This window comes from Miscanthus floridulus, chromosome 16 (genome assembly GCF_019320115.1).
Source record: "Miscanthus floridulus cultivar M001 chromosome 16, ASM1932011v1, whole genome shotgun sequence".
NCBI classification, from domain to species: Eukaryota; Viridiplantae; Streptophyta; class Magnoliopsida; order Poales; family Poaceae; genus Miscanthus; species Miscanthus floridulus.
The window spans coordinates 36,701,664-36,720,685 of NC_089595.1; positions in this window are offsets into that span (position 1 = coordinate 36,701,664).

Consider the following 19,022-nt stretch of genomic DNA (forward strand, 5'->3'; position numbering starts at 1 on the left):
TGATGAGTTATACAACTTTGGTATTCATCACTTTTTCAGCTGAAATCATTTAATGGTTGAAAATCTCGTTCGAACTTGTCATTTTTTTAAATTTGAAAATTTGAAGTGCTCAAACTTTGTCAAATGAAAAGAATGATCAAATCAACACACTAACTTGATAGGGCAAGATTTCAGAAAATTTTAGGAAAAAAAATCATCACATTTGGAGTTAGTATGAGGGAGAAAGACTAGTTACAAATTTTACCCAGAGATTAAAAAGAAAAATCACTAACTTGTTCATGATCATCAATGATGAACAAGTGTGATTTCTCTTTTTAATCTATGGCTGAAACTTGTAACTAGTTTTTCTCCCTCATACTAGCTCCAAATGTGATGGTTTTTTTCCCTAAAATTTTCTAAAATCCTGCTCTATCATTTTAGTCTAGTCATCTATCTTTGTCACTAATTTTGAACAATTCAAATTTCAAATTTCAGAAAATGACAGCTTCAAACCTGATTTCAAACACTAAATGATTTCAGCTGTAAAGGTGATGAATATAAAAGTTGTATAACTCATCAAGATCTTCCTACTTTTATTTTGGTCATTTCTTTATTTCATTAAGTGTTAAGTGATTTCATAAAGTTTTAGTAGTAATAGAGTGGATGTTCAAATAGAGTCATCTAGGATATTACAAAGGGTAGTCTCTCACACATGCATAAAATATAGTCTCACACACATACAAAAATATGTTAGTCTTACACACGTACATAAAATATATAGTCTCACACGCAAGCATAAATGAAGTCTTACAAACACACACTTACACAAACACTCCACATTCAACAACTAGCTAGCCCTGCTGTAACGACTTTTCCCTTGACACCTTTTCGTTCCCATGGCATTATATCTTTGGGGAGGTTCTTTTCCACAACACTGATCTTCTTAGGAAAGTCTGTGAATAGCGGCACCTCATCATAGTTATTGTAAGCTTCAACATCATCCACGCCATCAACTCCAATAATGTATTGTTTCTCGGAGGCAACCACGTGCTTTGTCTTCTTCTTCGGGGAGAGGTTACTTTGTGGGTCAGACATATAGAAAACTTGTGCGACACGTGAAGCGAGCACCCAAGGGTCATCTTGGTAGCCTAGATTCTCGAGGTCCAGGACTCTCAATCCGATCTCATTCAGTTGGTGTTGTTTGATCCAGCTGGTATCGAAACAGGGCCACCGTTATATCCCTTCCATAGTCAAGTTCCCATATCTCTTCAATGATGCCAATGTATTGGATCTTTGCACCCTAATCCATCGAGAGCCTCTATTCGAACAGCCGCTAGTTTTGGTTCACATATTTACTATCCCTTTGCAGTGGGTATAGTACGTATACCCATTGATGTCATAAGCATTCCAAGATGTCACTTGTCTCGATGGCCCCTTCGCCAACCTACTGATGGTAATAGAGTCTATGGTTTCTCTAGGTGGTATGTTTTGGTCCTTCAACCATGTAGTTAGTCATTGCTTGTGTTGTTTCATGACCCAATCATTCTGAATGGCCATTTCTCTCCAGCCATAATGATAACCAAGTGTTCATCAATGTATGGTTGCATCAGCTTGTGTACTCTGTAAGACACTATAATGCTCCTGAACTCACCTCTTTGTAATCATGGTCGATGAACACTTTTCTACCACTAGTGCCCTTCCCAGCTAGCCTACCCTTGTGACGAGAATTGGGTTTACCAATCCCTTTCTGTACTTTTTGGTACTCTTGACAACACTCGATGACTTCTTCAGTACTATAACCCTCTATCATGGAGACCTCTAGGGTATGCTCGATTATGCACGTATCGAACTTAGAATCGACATGAACCGCTCGTAGGACCACATTTCATGCTAGTAGCAAGGGCCTAGCGCCTATATTTGATGAACCATAGTGAATCATGAGATGTGGCATTATATCAAGAAAAGAAGGAGGTAAACACATCTCTAGTTGGTTTTGTGTCTCCATCACAAATTCATGTAGGTCACTCAGCTCTTGCTTGCCAATCATCTTCTGTGAGATCTTCGAAAAGAAGTAGCACATGCAGGGTGATGGCCATTTTCAAGAACTCTAGCTTTATAGCCCTGATTGCAATAGGTAGAAACACTGTCCGCATCACATGGCAATCGTGAGCCTTGCAGTGTGTTATTGACAAGTCCTTCATCGATACTAGCTTCTTCACATTTGCTGAAAACCCAGTTAGGACTTTGATCCCCCTCAAGAAAGTGCATATAGCTCTCTTCTCGTCTGGTGTTAGGTTGAAGCACACCACTGGCAGAGTGTATTTTCCATTAGCCTCAGGTACCGGGTGAAGCTGTGCCATCATGTTTAGCTACACCATGTCTTTCTGTGCTTTTAGACCATCCTTTGACTTGCCTGTGTCCATCAAGGTAGCAATGAGTACTCGCAAAGACATTCTTCAGCATGTGCATAGCATCTATAGCATGGGGGACCTCCAAGTCTGGCCAATAAGGCAGATACTGAAAGAAGATCGATTGTTTCTTGAAAGGTACGCCTTTGACAGGAGGTGTGCTTCTATCTCTAGTTCGTCCCATCCGGATTCTTCTTTCCATAGATGACGTGTATGTTTTTCACCATTCTATACACGTGTTCTCCATTATAATGTCTCTCTAGAGGGGGTTCAATCTCCGGGGCATTGTCATAAAATCTAGAGAACAATTTGTTGCGGTACTTGTGACTTGTCTTTAAGAAGCGTCGGTTCCTTAGGTAAACTATCTTCTTGGATGAATCCAGATACACCCATGTAGTACCATCCAAGCAAACCAAGCATCCCATCTTCCCTTTGATCTATCCAGACAAAGCAAATAGTGTGGGGTAATCATTGGTAGTAACAAATATTATTGCTCTACATATGAAGTCCTCCTTTCGGAACACATCATACAATCTACTCTCCATGCCTCCATAGCCTCTCCATTTCTTGCATCAAAGGCTCGAGGAACACGTCTATATCAATGCCTGGTTGTTTAGGGTCCATAAATAAGAATAGTGAGGAGAAGGTACTTTCTCTTCTGACACAACCATGTTGGGTTGTCATACATGGTCAAGATCACTGGCCATGTGCTATGGTCGCTCATCCTCTCATTGAAGGGATTCATTCCATCGGTGCTCAAGCCAAACCATACATTCCATGGGTCATCGCTGAATTCTTTGTGCTTCTCATCAAACCTTTGACCACTGACTATAATCAGTCGGGTGTTCAATCTTATCATCATCCACCTTGTGCTCATCATCCCACCATGTCATGAGTGCAGCTTCTTTAGGGTTTAGGAAGATACATCTCAAGCGGTCGGTCACTAGCAGGTACCATATTACCAAGGCAGGAATTCTTCTCTGCTTTGCATCGTTGCCTAATGGAGTGTCCTCTGGGTGCTGAAATTCTTGTACCACCTTTTTTGCTACCCTTCTTATTCCTCTTTTTCCCCATGGAGGGTTCGTCCCCACCGTAAAGGTCATTGTTCTTGTACCAGCTGGCCCCACATCGGGGACATTTATCTAGTGACTTGAATGTTTCGCCATGAAAAAGTATACAGTGGCTGGGGCATGCATGGATTTTTTCAACCCCCATTGTCAATGGACTTATGATCCTTCTTCGCTTGGATATGTGTTGGTGGGAACTGAGTTTGGTTGTGGCAGCACCCACGACAGGAGATGCAATAGATCATTGAAACTATAGTCTGACCAGCCATACTTAGCCTTCAAGGATGAGCAGCTCAAGCACAAAACGTAGCAATGTCCAATGTGTCGGATAGCCCTTTTCAACACCATACATAGTCTCCTTCGATGCTTTTATCACCCTTTCCAAATTTTCTAGACCTTTCGGGCTAATTTAGTAAAATCTCTGGTCCAAGGGCTCGAATCATGTCCTCCAAATCATCTTCATCCCCAACACGTGCTCCACCATCATTATTGGCACCACCTTCATCATTACCATCCCAACCACCAGCATCATGACCTTGTTCATTACCAAACTCGAAATCCATTCGTGCATCAAGCTCTGCTAATATTGGGATAGGGATTCTATGGTTTTGTCGTCGTATTCCTCCTCATCCTCGTCGTTAACAATAACCGTTTCACCATGATGAATCCACACTGTGTAGTCCTCAACAAATCCTAGCATAATCAAATGTGATCTGATGATAGTCACATCTATCCATGCCATATGGTTCTTGCAATCTTTATAGGGGCAAATAATTATATCCTTATTCTCTTTCAATGTCGTTGCATACTTCTTTGCGGCTTCAATAAATTTATCCACCTCTTCACGGAAACCTGCCTTGAACCTTAATGAACCATACATCCAAGAGTTCCTGTACTCCATCTTTTACAACAACAACAAAACAAATAATAAAGGACTACTTATTCAAATACATATAAAAATGATGGTGCAGCACAATGGTGGTGCAGCACGAGTTGGATTGCAGTGTCCCCATCCGTTACTGATGGTGTTACCTACATACCGCATGGGCTCCCTTGGCCATATCTCAAACAGTAGTGGCATTGTCCTTAAGTACCGGCATCCACGACAAGCTCATTTCCCTTCTTCGACTTCCCTGCCCTAGATCTAGCTGAGCTATTGTGGCAAGGTCAGCTGGGTCCAAAGCGATGAGCTTGACCCCCTTCTCTCAGATACGGTGAGCAACACATTGCCATCGTCACCACCAAGGCTTGTGTCGAAGCAGAGTGGATCTGGTGCAGATCGTCAAGGCACCGCGAGCAATACCACGGATCGGTACCTCCCCCCCCCCCTCAACATCCCTAGACTCTATAGCATCTCGAGGACTTGATGGCATTCATGGAGTTGATGTGGCACATGTACTCTATAGTGGCGGCAGTGTGGTCGGAGGAGGCGTTGGAGGGGCCTATGGCTAGCGTATGTTCAATGGGCTCAGCAAGTCTCTTCGATGGGTTCACCGAGCTATTTTTTAAAATTTCAAAAAGCATTTGTAGAGGTGGCAAGAGAATCTATCTCTAATAGTCTTAGATTAAAACTGGCCCTAGGCCAGAGAGGGTCGGCACCTCATCCTCTGTGTAGTTCATTTTTTACTGCCTCTGTAAACTTCTTTTGTAGTAGTGACTATTGTAGGCCATTTGTTCTTATGCTTGTCCATGTATTTGTGTGTGCGTGTTTTGTGAGCATGTGCGTTTAGCAGTTTACAATATGTTTAGAAAAAAATAATACAAACTTTATAAATAATAATACTGATAGGTTTACATGCACTGCTCTAGGTCAAGGTCAAGGTCAAGCATAATCACAAAACAACCACTGTCCAAATTATTGCTGTGATATTCTCATATTCTTCTCCAGCGGAGGATGAGAAGAAAGATGACATTTTTATGGTACTGTGCTGAGATTTGTGCTCGGTGTGGCTATAGTTTTTGTTGGCCAGTTTATATTTTATGGTATCTAATGCCATTACATTAATACGAGGACCAAATTAATAAACAAAATGCAATATATAATTAGCTCCACCAATAATAATCTGAACATACCAATGCAAACAGGGCAAACACCAACCCCAGTGCCCCGGTATTGATGCTACCAATAAGTATCTCTTGTGCATCGAGGATGACACAATAAAAGGTATTACAGATTGCCGAAAGTACAAGAAGGGGAAATTTAGTGGGGACTATTCCATGGAGCAACCGTGGACCAACGTATGGACACGTGTCCACAACTTCATGGTGGGTGTCCACGATTGTTCATTCTATGGACACTGTCCTCATTGATTTTTTCCCAATGGTTTTTTTGGGGTAAAGAGAGCTTTAATTAACCAAGTGAAACATTACAATCATTGTTCAAAAGATCTAAGACACACTCAGGTGCCTATCTCAACCAAGGTGCCGTATGGGTATTCCGCCTAGCTAATTGACCCAACTCGTGGGCCAGCACATTGCCCTCTCTCTTTACCGTTTGGAATTTCAAATTCACCAAGAGCTACAAATATTCTTTCGCCTCTAGGATGGTATATCGAAACTCAGAACGCTCTCAGCTATTGGATTGCATTGCTGACAAAATTATGGAGCTGTCTAGTTCCACTATCATCGGTTCCAGACACCATTGGGAGGGCAACCGAAGTCCCTTGGCATAGGCTTGGGCTTGGGCTTCATCCACTTATGCGCTTCGGCTTTGGAGGTTGTGAACATTTCTCTGACCCAGCGCTGCTATGCCTTCGGCTGCTCTAGTGCTGTATTGGTTACCAAAGATGGCTATGATTCCCTTAGCTGCTAGTAGCTTCTTGCAAAGGTACCACGGGTGCAGGATGGCGCTGAACGTGTTGGTGACGCCTCGCCCAAATATGGCATTGTAAGGGTACTAAATCTCGACAACATCGAAGGTGATGTACTCAGTTCTACAATTTTGTTGGTCTCCGACGGATACTGGTAGGGGTATCTTTCTGATAGTGTTCACTTTCTTTCTGCCAAAACCGTATAGGGTGTTTCCAGCTGGTTGGAGAAGGTTTCTGTCGAGCTTCATGTTGTCAAAGGATGAGGTGAACAAAATATCTGCGAAGCTACCTGTGTCAACGAGTATCTTTATTACTATCCACCCAGCAACGTTGGTCTCAATTACCATAGCATCAGTGTGAGGGTAATCTCGCACTTGAGGTTGTTGCTAGTCGAAGGTGATGGGGATATGGGACCACCGAGAGTTTTTGTGGGGCCCTAGGTGGCCACATGGTGCACTTTCCTTAGGTGCTCTTTGTGCTGCCTCTTGTTTTCATGGTCTTCGTTGGATCCCCCAAAGATGGCGAGGATGACCCCGGATGTGGATGTAGGGTTATTGATAGTTGTTTGGGTGGATGGCTCAGTTTTGACTTGTTGTTGGTGCTGCGAAGGTTGTGGTGGTGGTGGGGGTGGAGGTAGAGCCGAGGTGGGGGTTTCATAGTTGAGGTGGGTTTGGGGGTTATGGTGTAGGGTTGCGAGGGCGTTCACGCTTAGTGCTAGGAAAGTGTGGTGGGGGGTTCGAAGTGGTTATTATAAGTCTGGTACTGTTGGTGATAGGTTGGTAGCTTGAAAAGTCGTGGCAGGAGGGTTGTGATGGTATCCCATAGCTGATGAGTGTGTAGTGGTAGGTTGTGTTGGGTGGATGAATGGGGGGACTTTCGGTGTGGTTCACCAGTTTCGGTGTTGAGCTTGACTACTGAGAATCTTGATATTCTTTTCCCTTGAGGAAACAAATGCACTGCTTGCTAGTGTGACCTTTGCACGGGGCGCAAAAGTGACAATAGATCTTAGATGGGTCTTTAGGCTACCCTCCTGGCATGAGGTTGTTTGGGTTCACTTCTATTGTTGGAGGGCTCAGGTGCCATGTTTGTTGTTGCTGCTTGTGAGTGGAGGGGGAGTATTGTCAATGGGATTGACGTTCACCCATTCTTTGCAAGGGTAGGCGGGTGTTGGCATTGCTCTCGATGGAGCGTTTAGTTGGGACCTCTACGCCTTACTCTTAATCTTGTAATTGATGTTAGCTCTGCAGTATTTTCCCACCACCTTATGGAGCTCTACGAGGGTTGTCATAGGTTTTCTCGCTAGTCTAGAGGAGCATGACCCATATCTCAGACCATTTATAGTGGCAAGGATGATGGCTTCGTCAGTTTTGTTTGGGGTCTAGGCTTTGATTTGAATGAACCTTCGCTAGTAGTCCTAGAGTAGTTCTCTTTCCCCTTGATTGCAGCTGAACAGGTCCATTGGGTGGTTTGGGGCTATGTTGACACTGTTGAAGTTGGAGCATATCTTGTCATGAAGGTCTCCACATGATAGGATGGAGTCGCGCTGAAGGTTGGTATACCAATTTTGGGTTGTCTCTGGCTATGATGCTGAATGACTTGGCCATGGTGGCCTCGTCGTCACCTGCTGCTACAACAACGACTTCATAGCTCAAGATAAATTGGTGAGGGTCGATGTTTCCATCATATCTTGGGAGATTTTGTGGGTTGTATGAGGGTGGCAATATTTGTGTTTGGAGGATTTGGGACAGGGGGAACTTTGGGTCATAGGGCATGGGGGCTAGGAGGTTTCTTTGCTATTGTTATTATTGAATGGGTGCAAGGAGGTGATGGAGACGAGGATAAGGTTGAGGTGGTGGAGGGGCTGGCTGGTCGGGGTGAGGGTTGGGGTTTGGGTGGCGCTTTTGATTGCCTTCGTAGTTCATGAGGTATTCATCCATTCTCGTTAGTTCCTCTTGTGGTTTGGCCGTTTTCTAGCGGATTGTCTTGATCTAGGCTTGCCTTTCTATGATCTCGATGCGATGCTTTTCTGGGTTAGCTCCTTGTGCATCTAGATTAGTGCGATGAGGCCCACTTCTTCGACGTTGATGCCTTCATCTTCTGTGTCGATTGCTCCCTCGGGTAGGTCGTTCTCCCTAGGGGGCAATAGTGATGATGGCCAACTCGGTGTTCTCTTCACCCAGCGTGATGGCGGGTCTGGCGAGGGTGGTGGGACTGCTTGATTGGTGTTTTTGTGCTGCTATGGAGGTCAAGCCAAGGGCCCTGTCACCGGGGGCTGCCTAGTCAGTGCCCTTCGAGCCATGGATTGGTTGTTTGGTGGTATGATGGGGTCCCCACGAACGGTGCTAACTATGGGGACTTCGCTTTGCCTCCAAACTTTAGCTATGGAACAACAGGGTGGAGGCCGAGGGTGTCCACAAGAAAGAAGAAAAGGGAGGGAAGACAATAGCGAGGGTAACACAAGTGAGTCACAATAAATTCTAGAGTAAAAGACCAATAATTCATTGTCCCTACTACTGTGCCCACCAGGTATTTATAGGCCACACTCGGGGGTATAGTGAAATTACATTTGCACTAGGGTTGACTTGTAAAACCCCTTATATACTATTGCGGCCATCTAGGTCTTTTAAACCCCTAGTCTCAACCACTCCACTTGACGCCGGTAGGGCTTCTTCTTCTGGGGCACTATTCCCTGACGAGCGACATCCGTGCCTGCTTCGAAGGTCCTCGGCCGCTGGCCAACCCCACAGCCATTTCCCGGTCCTGCAAGGCAAACGATCCAACACCTTTTTTAGGTATGTCGAGGGTTAGTATGTAGGTGAGCCCGACAAATTTACCCAAAGAGTTGACCTTGTCAGGCCAAGCGTCACCAATGGAGGTTGCATTGGTGGGTTTCGAGTGAGGGCGTAGGGGTTTCTTTGCTTGGCGTTGAGACCTTGTAGCGAGGGTCTTTAGGTGGCGTGTGCTAGAGAGGTTCCTACTCCGGCCGATGGGGAGGTGGAGTGGCGTTGCGAGGGGCATTCCCCCAACAAGTATAGACATATGGTACTTAGACCACTCTCACCAGATAGTGAAACAAAGTTAAGACATAAAACAAAAGAATGAGACTCAAATCCCCATCTTAATCCGACTTTGCTGCCCAAACTTTGCTATAAAATTCCAACAATACGGTCTCCCAAAAGCGACTGCCTTCCCTTAGTGAAGACAAGGCACAATATATCTTGCACGCATTTGAAGCTCCACCACCCAATAGGTTGTAGTTGCACAAACCCATCGGATGGTGTTGCATGAAGATGGATCTCCGAGGTGACACCTTCAAGGAGGAAAATGATGAGAGTCGCCAATCCCGCTCGTCTTAAAATTTGAGTCAAGGTTTTCACCTAGTAGTGGATAGGAGGGCTGTGGCATGCTATGAAAACACCTCCAAGAAGGGAAACAGTGCCTGACGGTGCCACCATTATCGAGACCGGTAAGATCACCACAAAAGGTTTCACCAGCACCTCCAAAGCACCCATGCACTATCCACACATAGAAAAAGTTCGCCACCAACACATCAGGAGCCCTACAGCTTGCCTCAAGGCCATGGCATAGCCTCCCTCGAGCTCCACTACTAGCCGTGTTGCCCATAATGCCCACCACAAAAGAAGCCACTAGCCACCATGCGATGCCTATGTGCCACCACCAAGAAGATCCGGGCCATAAAACACCAAACTGGCTACCCTAAGAGTGGCTCGATCTCCAGCCAAATCACTAGCCAGCTGACTTCGACCAATAAGCTGCCATGGGCCTTCACACCACAGATCCCAACCAGGGTAGCCAAATCCCTCCATGGCCACACTAAATCGGTCGTCGTTGTCGCAAGGATAGGACAACAGCTGCCAGACCCCATGGGCACGAGAGCCAAGATAGGGAGGGCTCGTTGGTAGCTGAAATGATCCACTATTTCTTCAAAGGGAAATCCATAGATTACATTATAATGTGATAGTCCCACGAAGGCCAAGCTATCACATTATTATTATTCAGTTGATACCACAGTCATACATCATGAATTACAGGTTTACAAGGTTAAAACATCATTGAGATACACACTATAGTACAACGCCATACTAGCGGAAATGCACACAGAACAACATCAGAGTAGACGTAGCGCCTCATCGGGTTAAGGCTCCTCCTTCACGACAATCATCAGAGTAGACATAGCGCGTTAGTGGGTGAAGACTCCTCCTTCACAGGCAACCTTGCGCGTAGGACAAGACCACCTAATCCTTCTAATCACCGTTGTTGTAGTCGTAGACTATTTCTAAACCTGTTGAACAATTATCAGTACGATTTGTACTGGCCATTGGCTCTCACCCTATGCTTTGCGTGTGCTTTGTGGTAAGTGGCATGCAAGGGTAAGAGAAAGGCCTACTATTTGGATGTAATTTTCTTATGCATGTTCATAAATATTTTATAATTATTTCTCAAGTTTTAACCGGTTTCCATCCATCCATTCCATCCCATATCTAACAGTCACACCAAACAATCACATCTCATCACCACGCTCTCTAGGCGATAAGGACAACTACCTCTCATCCTTGCCTCAGCAGCTAACAGCCGGATCCAAACCAAACCAGGGGGATAGGAGAGAATACACCACTCACTAATCAAGAAAAACATAGAGCATAGGAATGTCCATGACCGTGGACATGGCTATATGTATAGATCGATCAACTCTGTAGAGCGTGTACACCTAAAACCACAAGATCACCATCATTGACGGTGGCCCCCGTCTAGGTTGATACTGGGTTGCCTTCTAACCGATACAAAACAAAAAGCTACATCACATCAAATGCAATTATCAGCACTGAAAGTAGCAATTTTCGAATCACACACGAACGGGTAGGCAGTTCGGCACACGATGTGCCGAACACCTACCAGACAGGATGTAGCCTTGGTCCGGTGGGTGTTACGCGCAAGCTTGTCAAGAATTTTGATCTGGTAAGATGTGATGCGATCTTACCATGTTTGTATTTGTAATCAAATGTTTTAATTTACAAAGTTTTTGTGTGTTAATTGACGTAGAAATGTGCGACACAGGTAGGGATGAAAACGGATCGGATACGGATGGATATCACCGATATTACATTTGTTTTCATATTTTTGTCCGAATTCGGATTCGAATACGGATAGTGTCAACTATGTCGGATAGAATACGATTGGATATCGACATCATAAATATGCGATTTGAGTATTCGGATACGGATACGGTATCGGATGTTGGATATCCGGACTCGGATACGGACAGATCTCAACCCCTCTAAACGGATTCGATTTCGAATACGGTCGGAAAATATCGGTACCGTTTTCATCCCTAGACACAGGGCTTCTAATTTGTGTGTTGTACCAAGTTAAAAACCATTATTCTTGCTCAAAGTCTGCTGCATCTCTTTAGGATTCCACGCACACGTGTCGTGTGACTGCCTTTTACTGTACTATATATGAGATATATCCATATATCCATTGTGAGCCCCAACAAGGTGAACTGGAGCACGAATCCGACGACGGCCGGAGGGAGCTGCAGAAAGGCCGTCCGGCGCGATGGCCGTAACCATAACGGCAGTGCCGGCCACCGGCTTGACGATGAACAGGATCTTGCTGCCGATGCCTTGGTCAGAGCCGGTGAAGTCTCTCCAGCAGAGGTGAGAGTGCTGGAGAAGTGTATGGCGCGAGCGTTTTTTCTTTCTCCATTTTCAGAGAATGGGACGGATGGCGGCGTGGATTTAGCAGTAGGCCCAGCATGGCACAAGTGTCTCTCTCTCTCTTTGTTGCTTCTTTAACGTGCCCCATCTAGAACAGGCTACAAGTTCCTGTCAGGCCTAGCAATGAAACGTACTTGTGGCCCAATTCAAGGCTAGTGATGCCATGCACTTCGTTTTTTTCTTTTTTACTTTCCTCTCCAAAAATGTTATCCTTCTTACTTTTGAAATTCATTCCATTGCTACGGTTACTTGTAATAATAATCAATTTTTTTTGCGGGGTAATAATAATCATTAAACCTGCAAGTTATCAGCCAACGCAATTACAATCGGTTATGCGAGCGTTAGAATATATCCCATCAGCTATGAACTTTTGCCACTAATCCTTAGAATTCAGTGTAGCCTTTTACCAATAACCTTTGAAATTTAATGGAACCTTTTTAGTCAAGGAATAGTCCAAATTACTTCTAAGTCTGGGCTACGTCTAGATAACTCACTGAACTAACGTTAAATTTGGTTTATTTACTCCCTAAACTGTGTTAGTTGGCTTGATTTACTTTTTAATATTTTTTCTTTTTTCTCCATGTTCAAGTTAATTTTAAATTTTAAATTTTTGAGATGATACCTAACACCATAACTTATGTTTAAAAAACACATCATAATTTTATCATTATTTTTACAGGCTAGGACATCTAACAACAAATTAATATTAGATATAGAAATTGTACGAAACATAATTATGAAATAATAATAATGTACGTTTCAAAATAAGTTATGATGTTTGCTATCACCTCGCAATTTTTCAAATTGAAACTCAACTTGTGCATGGAGAAACAAAAATAAATAAATTTTGCTAATGGGTAAATGGCATTATGGGCCGACTGAAATTGTTAGCGGAGTAAATCGAAACCAAATGTTAGTCTAAGAGGTTATCTGGACATTGGCCAAATTTGGGGCAGTAATTTGGCCTTTTTCTTTTTGAGTAATGTATCAAAGGTTTTCAAATTACAGTAACTTTTTGGTGTAAATGTTTGTAATGTGCAAAATCCGCTGCCATTTTATTTGAAGCAAAACCACTCGGATAGATTTGGGTGTCAAAATTAAACAATACTAAGAGTTGAGGTTCCATGTTTGTAAGAACCAAAAAACAGCTTAGAGCATCTATAAGAAAAATAGGCTCCAATAGGTTGTCCAAACCACTCTTTATCTTTTTTGCTCTCCAAAGCCATTATTCTTGCTCTCCATTAATAGAGAGGCTACATTGCTCTCTAAATCCAATATATATGGTAGTTTTCTTATTATTTCTTCACGCAAGAAAAAAATATGACAAACCTTCGAGTGTAGATAAAGAAACAAGAGAGTCCGTTGGAGACATGGGAGCAACTGCAAGAACTTCTTTATATCCTTTCATATTAATAGGAATAGAGATTTTGGTAAAAAAAAAACTCATCCAATAGCTTCTTCTATTAGATCTCCAAATATTGTCATCATCTATTCCATATTTATCGCTAGCTAAAGATGTATAGTGTGAATGGCTATTCAAAGTGCACACAAGATATACATAGGCTATTGGAAGGTGAAAACATATATATAGAGATTTTTATTCAATGACTCACTAAATAAATATCTAGATGCTATACACATGGACCAAGCCTTAAATATTTGACACCATGTGCCATTATTGTGGGCTATTTGCCCTCGTGATAGCGCGTGTATTCGTGTCTAGAAAAATAAGAACTTTTTGTATAACAGTTCATACTAATATATAGGTCTACACTACTCTAGGTCAAGCGCCAGTCAAGGTCAAGCATAATCATAAAACAACCGCGTCGTCGCTGTCTCAATTGCTGTGAGATTCTCAAATTCTTTTCCTGCCGAGGAGAAATAAAGAGGAGATTTTATTTCACTGTGCTGAGATTTGTGTTTTGTATGGGCTATATTTTAGTTGGCTGCCGATCTTATCTTTTCTGGTATCTATTGCCATTACCATAATATGAGCACCAAATAAAAAAAATGCAAAAATTAACACCACCAGTGATAATCAGAACAAACGAAAGAGGCAAACTACCCAGGGTATTGATGCGGCCGATAAAAGTTGTGTTCTCTTGTGCATTGACGCTGACACCGAGTATTGATGATACTGCTGGATGGTGTAGTATTGGATTGCTGATTAAGCTAAAATCGGCTTTACTCCCTCCATATCCTCCCCTCGTGCGAGCATTTCTTACCATCCACTACAAAGCTGGAGTATTGTTTAATGGCAATAGGAGAATCAAGGAAAGGCTTTGGACTGGCCTAGACATTCCGTGTGATAAGACAGAAATGGTTTTTTATGCATCAACAGTGTCATAGTTGGGAAAGGAGACATGACAAAATTCTGGTCATCGGCTTGGTTGAATAGAAAATCAGCAAGAAACATTGCACCAACTCTATATACTAAAGCAACCCAGAAAGAACAAAACAGTTCAAGAAGCTCTCAATAGCAACAGCCAGATTCCAGCTTGTTTCAGTTTATTCTCTCTCACAGAACACTATTGAATCAGCCAAAATCAGCCATAACTGGATCAGCAAAACAGGGTGTTAAGTTATAGGAAACGATAGGAACATCCCTTCCGAATATTGAAAACGAGGATGAGATTCTTTGGGGATGGACATCAGATGGTGATTACACAGCCAAGAATGCTTACAGGGTTCAATTCATGGGGAACTATGACCAAACTGAAGATGAACCCTATTTGGAAGGCCAAAGCTGAACTAAAATGCCGGTTCTTTTGCAGACTATGCATGTCAAAATTCTCACGGCGGAAAATCTACAAAAGAAAGGTTGGCAAAATGACCCAATTTGTAAGTTATGCACAATGAACAAGAAAACCCAAGGCAAAGATTGCTCCTACACAAAATGAGTTTGGACAATCATCAGCATGTTGTGGAACTTATCATCACAGTTAGTGCAAACTTATAGGATTCAGTCTACAAATGTTGGAGAAGATGGAGGAGAAAAATTGAAAAAGCCAAAACAAATGTTATAAATGGGATTTGGTAAAAAAACAGCTCCAGCAGATCCCGTTTCTAGATCTCATTTGCCTATTTTTTTTCTCAATCCCTCAAAACTTCCTCTCAATCCCTCAAAGAAATGGGAAGAGGCTGAGATTTTTTTTTCTCAATCCCCTTTCCCTACCTCCTCTCATTGATCTCTAGGCCCATAGCCAGACGGACGCTATAGCTACCCCTGGCCCCGATGTGGCATCTCCATCACAAATTCATGTAGGTCACTCAGCTCTTGCTTGCCAATCATCTTCGTGAGATCTTCGAAAGAAGTAGCACATGCGGTGTGATGGCCATTTTCAAGAACTCTAGCTTTATAGCCCTGATTGCAATAGGTAGAAACACACTGTCCGCTCACATGGCAATCGTGAGCCTTTGCAGTGTGTTATTGACAAGTCCTTCATGATACTAGCTTCTTCACATTTGCTGAAAACCCAGTCAGGACTTTGATCCCCCTCAAGAAGTGTATATAGCTCTCTTCTCGTCTGGTGTTAGGTTGAAGCCACACACGGGCAGAGTGTATTTTCCATTAGCCTCAGGTACCGGTGAAGCTGTGCATCACGTTTAGCTACACCATGTCTTTCTGTGCTTTTAGACCATCCTTTGACTTGCCTGTGTCTATCAAGGTAGCAATGAGACTCGCAAAGACAATTCTTCAGCATGTGCATAGCACTATAGCATGGGGACCTCCAAGTCGGCCAATAAGGCAGATACTGAAAGAAGATTGATTGTTTCTTGAAAGGTACGCCTTTGACAGGAGGTGTGCTTCTATCTCTATTCGTCCCATCCAGATTCTTCTTTCCATAGACAACGTGTATGTTTTTTCACCATTCTGTACACGTGTTCTCCATTATGATGTCTCTCTAGAGGGGGTTCAATCTCCGGGGCATTGTCATAAAATCTAGAGAATAATTTGTTGCGGTACTTGTGACTTGTCTTTAAGAAGCGTCGGTTCCTTAGGTAAACTATCTTCTTGGATGAATCCAGATACACCCATGTAGTACCATCCAAGCAAACCAAGCATCCCGTCTTCCCTTGATCTATCCAGACAAAGCAAATAGTGTGGGGTAATCATTGGTAGTAACAAATATTATTGCTCTACATATGAAGTCCTCCTTTTGGAACACATCATACATCTACTCTCCATGCCTCCATAGCCTCTCCATTTCTTGCATCAAAGGCTCAAGGAACACGTCTATATCAATGCCTGGTTGTTTAGGGCCATAAATAAGAATAGTGAGGAGAAGGTACTTTCTCTTCTGACACAACCATGTTGGGTTGTCATACATGGTCAAGATCACTGGCCATGTGCTGTGGTCGCTCATCCTCTCATTGAAGGGATTCATTCCATCGGTGCTCAAGCCAAACCATACATTCCATGGGTCATCGCTGAATTCTTTGTGCTTCTCATCAAACCTTTACCACTGACTATAATCAGTCGGGTGTTCAATCTTATCATCATCCACCTTGTGCTCATCATCCCACCATGTCATGAGTGCAGCTTCTTTAGGGTTTAGGAAGATACATCTCAAGCGGTCGGTCACTGGCAGGTACCATATTACCAAGGCAGGAATTCTTCTCTGCTTTGCATCGTTGCCTAATGGAGTGTCCTCTGGGTGCTGAAATTCTTGTACCACCTTTTTTGCGCCCTTCTTATTCCTCTTTTTCCCCATGGAGGGTTCGTCCCCACCGTAAAGGTCATTGTTCTTGTATCGGCTGGCCCCACATCGGGGACATTTATCCAGTGACTTGAATGTTTCGCCACAAAAAAGTATACAGTGGCTGGGGCATGCATGGATTTTTTTCAACCCCCATTGTCAATGGACTTATGACCTTCTTCGCTTGATATGTGTTGGCGGGAACTGAGTTTGGTTGTGGCAGCACCCACGACAGGAGATGCAATAGATCATTGAAACTACAGTCTGACCAGCCGTACTTAGCCTTCAGGATGAGCAGCTCAAGCACAAAACGTAGCAATGTCCAATGTGTCGGATAGCCCTTTTCAACACCATACATAGTCTCCTTCGATGCTTTTATCACCCTTTCCAAATTTTCTAGACCTTTCGGGCAATTTAGTAAAATCTCTGGTCCAAGGGCTCAAATCATGTCCTCCAAATCATCTTCATCCCCAACACGTGCTCCACCATCATTATTGGCACCACCTTCATCATTACCATCCCAACCACCAGCATCATGACCTTGTTCATTACCAAACTCGAAATCCATTCGTGCATCAAGCTCTGCTAAATATTGGGATAGGGATTCTATGGTTTTGTCGTCGTATTCCTCCTCATCCTCGTCGTTAACAATAACCGTTTCACCATGATGAATCCACACTGTGTAGTCCTCAACAAATCCTAGCATAATCAAATGTGATCTGATGATAGTCACATCTATCCATGCCATATGGTTCTTGCAATCTTTATAGGGGCAAATAATTATATCCTTATTCTCTTTCAATGTCGTTGCATACTTCTTTGCGGCTTCAATAAATTTATCCACCTCTTCACGGAAACCTGCCTTGAACCTTAATGAACCATACATCCAAGAGTTCCTGTACTCCATCTTTTACAACAACAACAAAACAAATATTAAAGGACTACTTATTCAAATACATATAAAAATGATGGTGCAGCACAATGGTGGTGCAGCACGAGTTGGATTGCAGTGTCCCCATCCGTTATGATGGTGTTACCTACATACCGCATGGGCTCCCTTGGCCATATCTCAAACAGTAGTGGCATTGTCCTTAAGTACCGGCATCCACGACAAGCTCATTTCCCTTCTTTGACTTCCCTGCCCTAGATCTAGTGAGCTATTGTGGCAAGGTCAGCTGGGTCCAAAGCGATGAGCTTGACCCCCTTCTCTCAGATACGGTGAGCAACACATTGCCATCGTCACCACCAAGGCTTGTGTCGAAGCAGAGTGGATCTGGTGCAGATCGTCAAGGCACCGCGAGCAATACCATGGATCGGTACCTCCCCCCCCCCCTCAACATCCCTAGACTCTATAGCATCTTGAGGACTTGATGGCATTCATGGAGTTGATGTGGCACATGTACTCTATAGTGGCGGCAGTGTGGTCGGAGGAGGCGTTGGAGGGGCCTATGGCTAGCGTATGTTCAATGGGCTCAGCAAGTCTCTTCGATGGGTTCACCGAGCTATTTTTTAAAATTTCAAAAAGCATTTGTAGAGGTGGCAAGAGAATCTATCTCTAATAGTCTTAGATTAAAACTGGCCCTAGGCCAGAGAGGGTCGGCACCTCATCCTCTGTGTAGTTCATTTTTTACTGCCTCTGTAAACTTCTTTTGTAGTAGTGACTATTGTAGGCCATTTGTTCTTATGCTTGTCCATGTATTTGTGTGTGCGTGTTTTGTGAGCATGTGCGTTTAGCAGTTTACAATATGTTTAGAAAAAAATAATACAAACTTTATAAATAATAATACTGATAGGTTTACATGCACTGCTCTAGGTCAAGGTCAAGGTCAAGCATAATCACAAAACAACCACTGTCCAAATTATTGCTGTGATATTCTCATATTCTTCTCCAGCGGAGGATGAGAAGAAAGATGACATTTTTATGGTGTTGTGCTGAGATTTGTGCTCGGTGTGGCTATAGTTTTTGTTGGCCAGTTTATATTTTATGGTATCTAATGCCATTACATTAATACGAGGACCAAATTAATAAACAAAATGCAATATATAATTAGCTCCACCAATAATAATCTGAACATACCAATGCAAACAGGGCAAACACCAACCCCAGTGCCCCGGTATTGATGCTACCAATAAGTATCTCTTGTGCATCGAGGATGACACAATAAAAGGTATTACAGATTGCCGAAAGTACAAGAAGGGGAAATTTAGTGGGGACTATTCCATGGAGCAACCGTGGACCAACGTATGGACACGTGTCACAACTTCATGGTGGGTGTCCACGATTGTTCATTCTATGGACACTGTCCTCATTGATTTTTTC